The sequence below is a fragment of the Ursus arctos genome, unplaced genomic scaffold (assembly GCF_023065955.2).
Source record: "Ursus arctos isolate Adak ecotype North America unplaced genomic scaffold, UrsArc2.0 scaffold_19, whole genome shotgun sequence".
Lineage (NCBI taxonomy): Eukaryota > Metazoa > Chordata > Mammalia > Carnivora > Ursidae > Ursus > Ursus arctos.
In genome coordinates, this window is record NW_026622863.1 from 55640529 (window position 1) to 55652682 (window position 12154).

Genomic DNA, 12154 nt, shown 5'->3' on the forward strand with positions numbered 1-12154 from the left:
GGTCTGTGCTAAGCCTCTTCTAAGTTCCGTTTTGCCTCTTGGGAGAAAGTGTTCAGAGTTGTGTGGGGCATACTGGGGATTGGGGCGGAATCCCCGCAGCACTGGAGGCAGACATCATGTGTTTTCTGGTTCATGCTTTCCAGTGTTACGGAGGCTTCAGTCTTAATCGTACACAATGGAGACTCAGTAATGTCATCAGGTAACTTCAAAGCACTTCCCGAATAGGAGAAAATACCATACTTTATTTCACTTCAGATGTTCATTTTCCTTTGTATTAACTAGAAGAAGAGGTTTCCACGCCTTACGTTCCATTCCTCAGTGGTGAAATAATGTAATGTCTCTATTTGTTCCCTAGACTTCCTACATACAGTAATGTTATACGGGATTTACAACTTTTGGAACCTGCAGCCTATAGTAAAGTCTCATTTCTTAGCTTCTTAATAAGTGCATCATTTTCTAATTTTGTTTCGTATAATAAGTTCCTGTGACGTTGTCTTATGTTTTCACTTTCTTATTAGTTGTCTGTGAGACTCAGCTCTTATTTCTTAGATCAAAAGTTCTGATGTGACATGGGCATGTGCTTTATTTTTATTTATTTTTATTTTTTTATTAAGATTTTATTTATTTATTGACAGAGAGAGACAGCCAGCGAGAGAGGGAACACAAGCAGGGGGAGTGGAAGGGGAAGAAACAGGCTCACAGTGGAGCAGGGAGCCTGATGCGGAGCTTCATCCCAGTACCCTGGGATCACACCCTGAGCCTAAGGCAGACGCCTAATGACTGAGCCACCCAGGCGACCCGGGCATGTGCTGTGTAAGAAGTGATGTGGATAGTAAAATTCCCCTAGTGACACAAATGTTCTGTTCCTAAATGGAATTTTACCTCGGGAATAATTAATCATAAGGTTTTTTGCTATTTTCCTTGAAATATATCTGGATTTACTCCCCAGTATTTATTTTTTATGAAATGATTATCGGCCTATTTTATAACTGTGATGGTGTTTGTTTAGAAAGGGAAGGTTTTTGCTTTCTTACTTCGTTATAAAGAATGGGTTATGCCCTTTAATTCTGTGTAAGACGAGGAATATACGAGTAAAAGAATACATTTTTTGATGTCACTTAAGTCCTTATTCATAATATTTTTCGTTACAACTTTTCATGGTTGATTTTAATGAATATTCCTTCCAGTTTACTCTCAGCGAACATATACCAAAATTGAAAATGCCTGTTTTTCATCGATACACAGAGTTTAAAATTACAGCTCTATAGAAGGTTTCCTTTTAAACAATTCATATATTGCATTATGTGGCATTTTTTCAGTTAATGTTTGGCTTGTTCTCGTTTTGGAATTCCTAAATAACGGGCTTCCTTTTGTATGGGACTTTCCTCAACATCAGTTAGTTGTGGGTTTTGGTTTTTGTTTTTTTTACTGATATATTTCGTTAGATGATGACAGTTTTCAGCACTGTACACTTTTGAACAATGTGAGTGTGACTTAAATGTGAATGAGGTTTATGCCCTTTGCCAGGAACATTATGTATGTGTCTATGAAATATCACCCCTACAGAGTGTGTAACTCGTCTTGTGTATTTCTGGTGGTTATGAATGTTCTAGCATATCTAGGTGAGTTGTTAATACTTGTAATAATTTCAACATCTGTTTATTGTTGAATTTATATTCTCTTTGCATGAGAAGCACTTTTGGTTAATCGAAAGCAAATTTATGATTTTTCTCCGTCTGTATCGCATATAGGAATTATGTTTTATCTCAATTCTGGTGTTACACCCATGATATACTTTGACACCTTTCTCATTCACTTACGTGTCTTCTGTCTGTATTTTCATTCTGGTTGCCTTAGAGATTCCTTAAAACATCTTACAGGTATAAGAAACCATTTTCAACTGCTGTCGTCAATTTTATAGGCAACTTTTCTCCTTCATCCTCTCCATCCCTGAACCTGTTGGATGTTACCACTATCACAAGTTCTATCTTTTATGTGGTGTAGTTTATTTATTATGCAGATTTGTGCATTTTACGCTTCTATTTAAGACAATTCTGTAGCAGAAATACAAGTGATTGGGCTACCTCATTACAGCACTGCAGGTTTCTAGAAGTGGGTACGTACTGACATGAGCAGGAGTTTTATGTTGTCCTGTGGTTCCAGTTACCCTTTAGAATCCTTGGTTTCCAACCAGAAAGACTTCCTTTCACATTTCTTGTAGGACAGCTTTACTAGTAAATTGAAGGGTCTTTTACTTGGCATTGTCCTCATTTTCCCTTCGTGGAAAACAGGTAGATTATGCCAGGTAGATGACTCTTGGTGCAGACTGTTGAATCTTTCTGTACTCGAATACACGATCCCATTCCCTTCTTCCTATAGGGTCTGCTGAGAACTGCAGTAATCATCTTACAGGGGCTCTTCTGCAGAAGAGGAGTTGCTCTTGTCAGGCTTTTTCAAAATTCTCTTTTCATGTGTGATTTTTTTTTTTTAAGGTTTTTTTTCTTTATATGTCAGAGAGAGAGCGAGCGAGAGAGAGTGCAACCGGCACACAAGCATGGGGAGTGGTGAGCAGGGAGCACTATGTGGGGCTTGATCCCAGGCTCCTGGGATTATGACATGAGCCGAAGGGGACACCGAACCGACTAAGCCACCCAGGTCCCCTCACCTGTGATTTTTGATAGGTTATTTATAATGAGTCACTGTGTTCATGTCTTGACATTGATCCTACTGTGAATTCCTGAGATTGTTGAACTGGTCTTTCCTTTGCACATAAGTGTGAAGTAGAAGCCTTTAGTTCTTCCTGTCAACTCTCTGCCCCGTTTCACTCTCCTCTCCTTACGGGGTCCCCTTAATGTACATATCAGACCACTTAGGTGTCTCCTGAGTCCCCGGACTGTCCTTTCCCCCATTTTTCCTTGGTCTTCTTAGTAGACAGTTTAAAACAAGGGGTTTTTAGCTTGTCGGATTCTTTCTTCTGCTTGAGCAGGTCTGTGGGTGACCCATTGGTGTGTTTTTAAATTCAGTGATTGTATTCTTCAGCTCCCCATTCCTGGCCGGTCGGTTGATATACTTTGTCTCTTTGGGTTACATTTTGGTCGTGCCCAGTTTGCTGGTACCATTTAGTTCCCTATCTGTTGTCTCTTCCTGTCTCCATGCACAGCTTTATGATGCTTCTGTCTTTGTCATGCAATGCAGAGTTCTTCATTGATTGAGGGTCCCTTTGTGGGATTTAATTTGTTCTTGTGGTTGAACACATTTTTCTATTTCTTTTGTAGCCTTGTGATCTTTTGTTGACATTTCGGGATTAAAAAAAAAAAAAGAGCCTCTGGGCCCAGGTTTCTGGACTTGCTCTGCAGAGAAGCACACAGATCATAGTAATTATGGTGCGTGTCACACATATTCTGGGTATTTGTCGTGTCAAGATTCCTGTAATTTCCCAGGTTACAAAAGTGCGGTTACTTTACAGCCGTGATACCTTCCTCTGTTTCCCTTCAGCTCTATTATCTGTCTCTGTCTGAACAAATACTCCGTTCCAGAGGGCGCGCTCCTTCCCTCTTCTTTCCATGTCGTTCATGACAGAAGTGCCGTCCGTTCCTCAGGCAGCTGCGGAGACGTCAGATCATTGAACACACAGGTCACTCACGTGTAGGAGTTTTCTCACAGTGTGGCCATGGAGTGTCAGGGAGGGTGAGCAGCTGCCGTGGGCAAGTGTCAAAGCCTTCCCTTGTCTCTTTGACGTGGCTCTTCTTCATTGGTACTTGCTGGGTGTGTTGGGTTCTCCCAGCTGGCTTCTGGAGCACTCTAAAAGGTAAATTGGTCCATTTTTGTCTCCATTGAAGAGCAAAGGCCAAGTGCTTCCAGTTCCTCATTTGCTGATGCCCTAGGGTAGGTATTAATGGGGCATGTTAGCACTTTAATGTATATGCATGTGAGCATAGTGAGTGGGGTAACTTATTTTGATTCTTAGTTGTGTGTTTCCATAATACTCTAGGCCTGTTAGCAAAGACAGGCAAAGAAGATTGTGATATGGAAGGTACAGAAGCTGTGGCCCTGAGCCCTGAGTATTTCTAGTTACGAATGACTGGGAATGTGTTGGGAAGAGAGGAAGGACAGGACGGGTGTTATGTCAGATCAAACCAAACTTGGGACAGTTACCCATAATGAAATCGCTCCTATTGGAAGAGGTCAAGGGTAAAAAGAATTTGGGGGGGCTTTGGGGGAGAATCCCCTCCTAAGTCAGTTATATTTGCAGAAAAATGTCTTTGAACCCAAGGACCCACACCAATTTTTATAGGTTCATATTCTCTAAAAGAGCATTTGTAAATTCTGGAAACCCCCGCTAGTCCTTGCTGAAAATAATCACTGAAACCATTTTAAATGTAAGTTTGGATCAGTCATGCACAGGAACATCTCTGAAAGTGAGACATCGATAAAGGAAGATAAGGATTCTAAATGGCATTGATTTGAGAAATCCTTGTCAGAAGGTTCATTATTCTTCAGCGAACACATCATCTGTCCTTTTCCAATGTCTCTGATTTTGATAAACATGGGGAGTTCTTTATGGAATCATCACTGGTCAATAGTTATGCAGAATACATAACGTGGAGCTTTTTTTTTAATGTGCTGTACACTGTAAGTCCTCTCTAAGGGCCCTTCTAGCTTCCAGAATTACTGAGGCATTTAGAATGGAGACAGACGTATTAATGAAATGAGTCTCTGAAAAGCATGAATGAAGGGTCCAAGTGTAATAAGCCTCAGGGAACTCAGTTTCTAGAGAACTAGTGTATCGTAGTAACTTAGTAATGCATGGCGGACTGTCTTCGATGCAAACTCGAGTCTTAGCGTACACACTGTCATGGTATCCTCACTGGGGAGAAGACTTCTAAATGCAGTAACCCTGGCAAACATCTGGACTCGTCTTCACAACTCCATCAACAGCAGAGATTTCATATTGGAAAGAAATCTTAACGATGTAAACAATGTAGCAAAGCCTTTGATTATCACTCAAAACTTATCAACATAAGATAGTACATATTGGTGATAAGGCTGAGGAATGTAAAAACAGAAAAAAATGCGGCAAAGCCTTTAGCAGAACTAGACCGTTCTAAACATGACAGAGTGCAGCGTGACAGAAACCCTACAAATGTTGAAAACATGGCAAAGCCATTATTTCATACTCAGAACTCTTCAACATGAGATAATATACCTGTGGAGATGCTGTACACATGTCAAGAAGGTTGGCCATGTCTTCCCATGAACACATTCTTCCTCAGCTTCAGTGAAAGCCTACTGGATAGAAATGCCTGAAATGTGATGATTGATGACAATCCTATATTTTTAACATATACTTCAAAAAATGTCTTCGTGAAGGATAAAAATATTACAGATATGAGCAGTTGCAAACTGTGTAATGGAATGCAAGTTCTATAATATCAGGCATTCACAGCAGGAAGCAGTAAGCCCATCTCATTTTGCAGACATGATCTCAATTAGGGTATTTATTATGGAGAAAAATCCAAAGTTCAAACACTTAAATCAGTTACATTTTAGCTTTGGACGATGCAGACGTTAGGAGTGTCAACTCTTCCACAATTGACAATCTGGTTTTCACTTTTGGGTCCCTAAAAGTAAAACCATACCTACTTTCCATGGAAATAGCCTGTTGTTGAGAGGAAGTCTTACCTAAAACATAAACAGTTAATATCCCACTCTTAGTATGTTGTCTGTGTTTGTATAAGTGTTGTTATATTGATGTAAGCTTCAGAAGAGTCAGTATTAAGGAAATCATAATGAACAGAAAATATTTTTACAGTACTGCATAGTACGTATCCACACACACGCAAAAAAAAAAAAGTATGTATAAGTGGACCCAGGTCGTTCAACCCCATGTTTTTCATTTGTCAGCTGCATTTGTTAATATGCCTAAAGGATCGAGGGAGGATGGATGTCTGGGAAGGGATAATAGTGTCTCTGTTTTTCTTTTGACCCTATTTGAGAAATTTTACTCTTCGGGAGTCAAATACTATTTGACTCTTATCTCATGCTATGCCTTAATTACTTGTATGCCAGCAAAGTGATGTGATCCTTCTTGTCTCAGAGACATGAGGGTCTCTTGTATGCTGGGGAATTCATTCTTGCCATTTCGCGTAGAAGATGAAGGAGGCAGTGGTGTACGGTGTGTGAGGAAAGTCCACGTGGAGATGCCGTTTGTGCTCGTCGTATAAGAGTGATAGAAATCAGGGTGGAGTAAGTCTTCAGGGAATGATTATTTACATTAAAGTAAGATAGAGAGTTGTGCTGGTGACTTAGTCAGTGAAGCATCCATGTCTTCATTTCCACCAGGTCACGATCTTAGGGTGTTGGGATGGAGCCCCATGTTGGGCTCGGGCTCAGTGGACTTTTGCTCCGGCTCCTCTGTCTCCCTCTTCATCAGGCCCTCCCCTGCTCTGCTCTCACAGGCTCTTTCTCTAAATAAATTGTTAACATTCTTTTTTTTTTTTTTAAGATTTTATTTATTTTTTTGACAGAAGGAAAGAGAGTGAGAAAGAGGACGATTAGGGGGAACAGTAGGCCGAGGGAGAAGCAGGCTCCCTGTGGAGCGAGGATCCCCATTCGGGACTTGATCCCAGCCCCTAGGATCATGACCTGAGCTGAAGGTAGACACTTCACCGACTGAGCCACCCAGACATTCCATGGTTCCTGGTTTTTACCATTTTTAGAAATAGTCTCTTATACCAAGACCAACGAAATACACTCCTTTCCGTTTTTCTAATAACATCATTAATTCTCTTATACTTTTTCTGAGAAATGTGTTAAACAACGTCTTCTGTGGTTTGTGTAGTGACTGAGGTTTTCTCTTGTTTAAGATTTTGTTTTTAAGTAATCTCTATAATCAACAGGGGGATTAACCTTAAAAGTAGAGCTCAGGAGTCACACAGAGTACCGACTAACCATCCGTCTTCTCTGTGAATGATGATTCCCTTATTCCCACAGTGGAATGCTTTCTCAGTGCTTGGCAGTAGCAATAATGTAATTGTCGTAGAGTGTAGCTGGAATCATGGCAAACTGATGGCTGTTTACCATTATCTCTCTCCCTTTACTTCCCTGGGCTTAGGTTAAGTTCTACAGATTTTACTGCCAAACATGAGTATGGTCAACCCATTGGTCATTGTCTCCTAAGGAGTTCCACCAAGAGTGATGGCTTTTGGGTGACGAGATTTCTGTCATGATTTTGGGTGTCGACTTTTTGGTATCTTTACAGAGTGACCAGGGGTGTGTCCATTGTAGTGCAGTGGGGGTCTTGGGTGTCTTCTAGACTATTAAGATTAGCCCTATGTACGGTGCTTGGAAGGAGATCAAGTCAAAGCTTCCAAGTCCACGAGTTTCTCATTTTCCTCTGTATGTCAGTGCCGAATGAGCAGCAGAACATCCTGAAGGAAAACCTATTATGGATACTGCTGTGAATGTCAGAAGAAAATTACACATTTGGTGTATCGAGCATTGTTGTTATTCTTTGAAATCACGTTGTGAGCTCCAGATCTACACCCGCGGTTCCTTGATCTCCATCCAGTAGAGGCACAAGCAGTAGGTCAAGTCTATTCATGAGACAACATTTCCTCCCGATCTTCACCTCAGTTCAGAGCCACCCAAAGTACTTTTGTCAGTGTGACACTTCGGTTTCATTTGACTCAACCTCCTGCCTCCTTTATGTTGACGTGGCTGTAGTTTATATTCCCTGTTGATGGTTCCTGAACACCCCTGCCCTAATTCCTATGTGTTTCCCAATCCTTAGCCCTTTTACTGTAATGGGCCGTGATTCCCCTACATGCAGGGTTTACTCTTCCTGGGAAGAAATGTAAAATCCTCTCGTTGTTTCAGATGCATATAAGGTGTATGCTTTTGCTCAGTTGTTTTTTCACCCCTCTCCCTTCGAAAGCTTACAACAGAAATTGAAGGAAGATTCTTATTGGTGTTGGGATTTTTTTTTACCTGTTCAAATGCAAGAGGTATGGGGACCTTTTTTTTTACCTGTTCAAATGCAAGAGGTATGGGGACCTTCACAAGTGACTGTTACAGGTCACGGGCTTCTTGTCTATTGCATCTGCAGATCATAGTCTTTAACAGTGTTTCATGATGTAAAGTGAATAGATTTTCTCTCAGATCTTGGGTCAGATTAAGGAGTATTTGACAAGGTGTTTTACACATGGGAAAATGAGGCAGGAACCAACCAGCGTCAACCTGAGTGATGGATATTGTTGGGAGATGATTCTCTGTGGGCTTATGTTTCTCCTTGTCTTATGGATGGAGGCATTGAGCGTTTTTCTTGTCTTTCCATTGACGTTTGTATATAAGAACGCTTTGGAATATAGTGATAGTGTGTTGCCCATGGATAGAGCATGATTGTTTTATCATATAGGGAAGTAGAGATCTCTCCTTCCGTGGCAAAGTTCAGATAGGTAGGCTAGACGATCCTTTAAGACACTGGGTTTCGTACGCACAGGGTCGCAAAGCTGTGATACAGACTGACCACATGTGCGGCATCTACGTGTAGGATTTGGGCTGCGCAGCAGGCACGTGACATCAGTGTGACGAAGAAGCTCATGGTGTTTGTTGTGTCATGAGCCACGAGGTCCTGCGGACTGTGACCGGGGAGTCCTCTGTCTCCAAGCAGCATTGCAAGGTTGTAACAGGACAACTTGTTACTTTATAGAATGTGTGGAATTGAGGGATTCTTGGCCTTTTTGAGACTATCCATGGACCTTAGTCAAAACAAAATAGGTGTTTATGGGTCATTTTGTGCCTTTGTTTGTTCATTTGTTTCGTTTTTTAGATTGTACTTAAAAGTGACATCATATGGTATGTCTTTCTCTGTCCAACTTCTCTCACCTAGCACAATACCTTTTCTAGGACTCTTCCCGTTGTCTCAAATGGCAGGGAACAACAACCAAAACGCAAAAATAGACCCATAAAGACTGTTTTCCAGCTGCTGTTTTCCAGAGTGGAATGGGATGGAGGATGGGCAAGATGGGTAAAGGGGACTGGGAAGTACAGCCTTCCAGTTAGGGCATTAATACGTCATGGGGATAATGGGTACAGCATAGCAAAGATGGTCGGTGGAGTTGTGATCGTGTCCTAGGGTGACGGCTGCTAGCTACAGTTGGGGTGAGCATAGGAGAACCCTCTAGAGAGTAGTCCAATGACTGTGTGGTACACCTGAACTAATGTAACATTGAATGTCAGGTGTAGTTTAATAGAAACGAATGGAAATTAGATACAGATATGCCTAAACGTGTATCACTTCAACTACTTTTTAAGAAGTTGCATGTAAACGAAAGCCAACCAACTCTACACATCAAGGGAATCCTATGTGTTCATGGTAGGATATAAACTTAGGAAAGTGAAGTTATCTGTAACCCAATACTAGAGAAAGGAGAGGACATGGGAGAGAGGTGAGAGTTCCCAGGAGGAACCCAGCATTCAGAAGTGAATGCTGGAGTCCTCACAGGCTGAGCCCCCAGAAGACACCTGAAGAGAGTCATTTCTCTGAGAGCTTCTTAAGATGTTTCCCCTGCAGAGGGCTCTCTCTCCTGTCTCACCGTTAAAGTGTATGTGATAATGGCCACGTGCTCATTACGTCTTCTCTCTGTAAGGGGTTTCTTTGGGGAATACTGGTAAGTACAATGGATTTTTATGTCCATGATCCTATTAGGCAAAGTCAGATTTTAGGAGGAAGCCTGAGTGAAAAACAGAAGAGGTCCTACCATGAAACAGTGGGAACAAGTAAGGTAGAGGGAACACTTGATATTTTTGAAGGCTGTGCATTGACTGGAGTCCAAGGTAAGAAATCTAGCCTTGCAGCCACAAGCAGATTGTCCCTGCACTCCTTGTCACATAGGGAGCTGTTTCCAAGAATATGTTAGACATGGCAGGAGGAGGAAGGAAAAGGAGAAGTTGCCGCAGAGGAGTGGCTGGTGAAATTCACCGTGGAGGGGTGGAATTAACCTGACCAATGAACCAAACATTCAAGAAATAGTAAAGCAGAATCTTGAGTGCAGGTGAGACAGCAAAAGTGATACGGACAAGAAAGCATCAGACAAAGTCTCCAGAAACAGTGACAAAACAAGACCTAGAATGGCAGTAAACACGTATCTCTGAATAATTACCTGGAGTGTATAGTACATTTTCATTCAATCAAATAATATAAGGTGTCTGAATGCATTAAAAAAACAAAACCAGAGCCATCTTTATGCTGCAAACAAAAGCCACATTTTTATTTTATTTTTTATTTTAGTTGTTTGAGAGTGAGAGACAGAGCATACGCAGTGAAGGTCTGAGGGGGAGGGACAACCAGACTCCATGAGAGGTGGGGAGCCTGATTCAGGGCTCAGTCCCAGGATCCCAAGATCATGACCTTAGCCAACGTTAAATGCTGAATTGACTGAAATTCGCAGATCACAAAAGTCTAATTTTATTATTATTGTTTTTATTTTTATTTATTTATTTTTTATTACTGATTTTTTATTATATTATGTTAGTCACCATACAGTATATCCCCGGTTTCTGATGTAAAGCTCGATGATTTATTAGTTGCATATAACACCCAGTGCACCATGCAATACGTGCCCTCCTTACTACCCATCACCGGTACAAAAGTCTAGTTTTAAACCTAAAGACACCTGCAGGTTAAAAAAGAGGAGATGAAAATGGGTGTCCAGAGAAAGCCAGAGTAACAATACTTTTATCAGACAAAGTAGACGTTTTTGTTGTAGTATCGTCTTTATCCTGGTACCAACGCTGGCCTCATAAAATGATTATGGTTGTGTTCCCTCTATTCCGCTATTTCTGACGTTTGTTTGCCTTTTTAAGTATTTGTTCAAACGGACCAATGGAGGCATGAGTCTTCGGCTTTTCTATACTAGGGGAACATTTATTCCAAATTCAAGTTTTATTTTTGTAATTGGTCTAAGAAGACTTGCTATTTCATAGTACGAGGTTCATATTTCAGACTTGGTAACTTCTGCTTTTTAGGAATTATCTTTCTTTCCTAATTTATCTAAATTGTTTGTATATAACTGTTTATAGTAATCTGTTATCACAGTATACATTTCTGTGGTTACGTGTTGTCTCATTTCCCCCCCCCCCCCCATTTCTCATTTTGGATTTTGAGTCTTCTTTTCTTCTTAGTAATGTCGTTAAAGCCTTGCCAGTTTTGTTTGTTATTTTGTAAAACTTGGCATTGCCTTCAATATGACTGTTTATTTTGGTGTCTGTTTATTTCTGATTTCGGTTTGAAATTTCCTCCTAGTGATTTTCGGCTAGGTTTCTTCTTTTTCTATTTCCCTGTGGTGTCATGTTCAGAAAAAAACAGTGGAGGGGCATCTGGGCAGCCCAGTCAGTGAAGTATCTGCCTTTGGCTCAGGTCATGATCCCGAAGGCAGACGCTTCACTGACTGAGCCACCCAAGCGCCTCATTCGTGCTATTTTTAAAAACTTGTCTTTATTTCCTTTAGAGAGTGAAGAGAGAGAGTTTCCAAAGACGGGGAGGGACAGTGGGAGAGAGAATCTCAGACTCCCCCCTGAGCATGGAGACCAACGTGGGCTCCATCCTTCGACCACGAGATCCTGACCTGAGTTGAATTCGAGAGTCAGACCCTTAACCAGCCGAGCCAACCAGCTGCTCCCGATGGTGTCATTTTTGACACTCATTCTGTTAACGTGCAGGCTCAAATTGATAGTATTCCCTATGTTCAAATACCCTTGAATTCCCGGAAGAATCCTCACTTGTTTATGTTGTAAAATGCTGGAGTGTGCTTCTGAATCAGTTGGCTGTACTTTATTGTCGACTTTGCCGGAATCTTCCTCACAGGTGGTAGCTTGCAGCCTTTCCTTGTAGCAGCTCTGCTTTGGCTTCCATAACCTGGTAGTGCTGGTGTCACAGAGAGTGTTCTCAGCAGCTCCCTTCTCTTTTCTGCTCAGAAATGTTGGAGAAGGGGCGCCTGGGTGGCGGTCGTTAATCATCTGCCTTCTGCTCAGGGTGTGATCCCAGCGTTCTGGGATCAAGGCCCACATCAGGCGCCTCTGCTGGAAGCCTGCTTCTTCCTCTCTCACTCCCCCTGCTTGTGTTCCCGCTCTTGCTGGCTGTTTCTCTCTGTCA

The 12154-nt window shown here is 41.6% G+C and overlaps 1 protein-coding gene across 14 annotated transcripts in view; it reads left to right on the forward strand.

Moving 5' to 3' along the window:
• Window positions 1-12154, forward strand: part of LOC113249186 (zinc finger protein 420-like) — a 237286-nt gene that overhangs the window by 179443 nt on the left and 45689 nt on the right. The window lies entirely within an intron of this gene.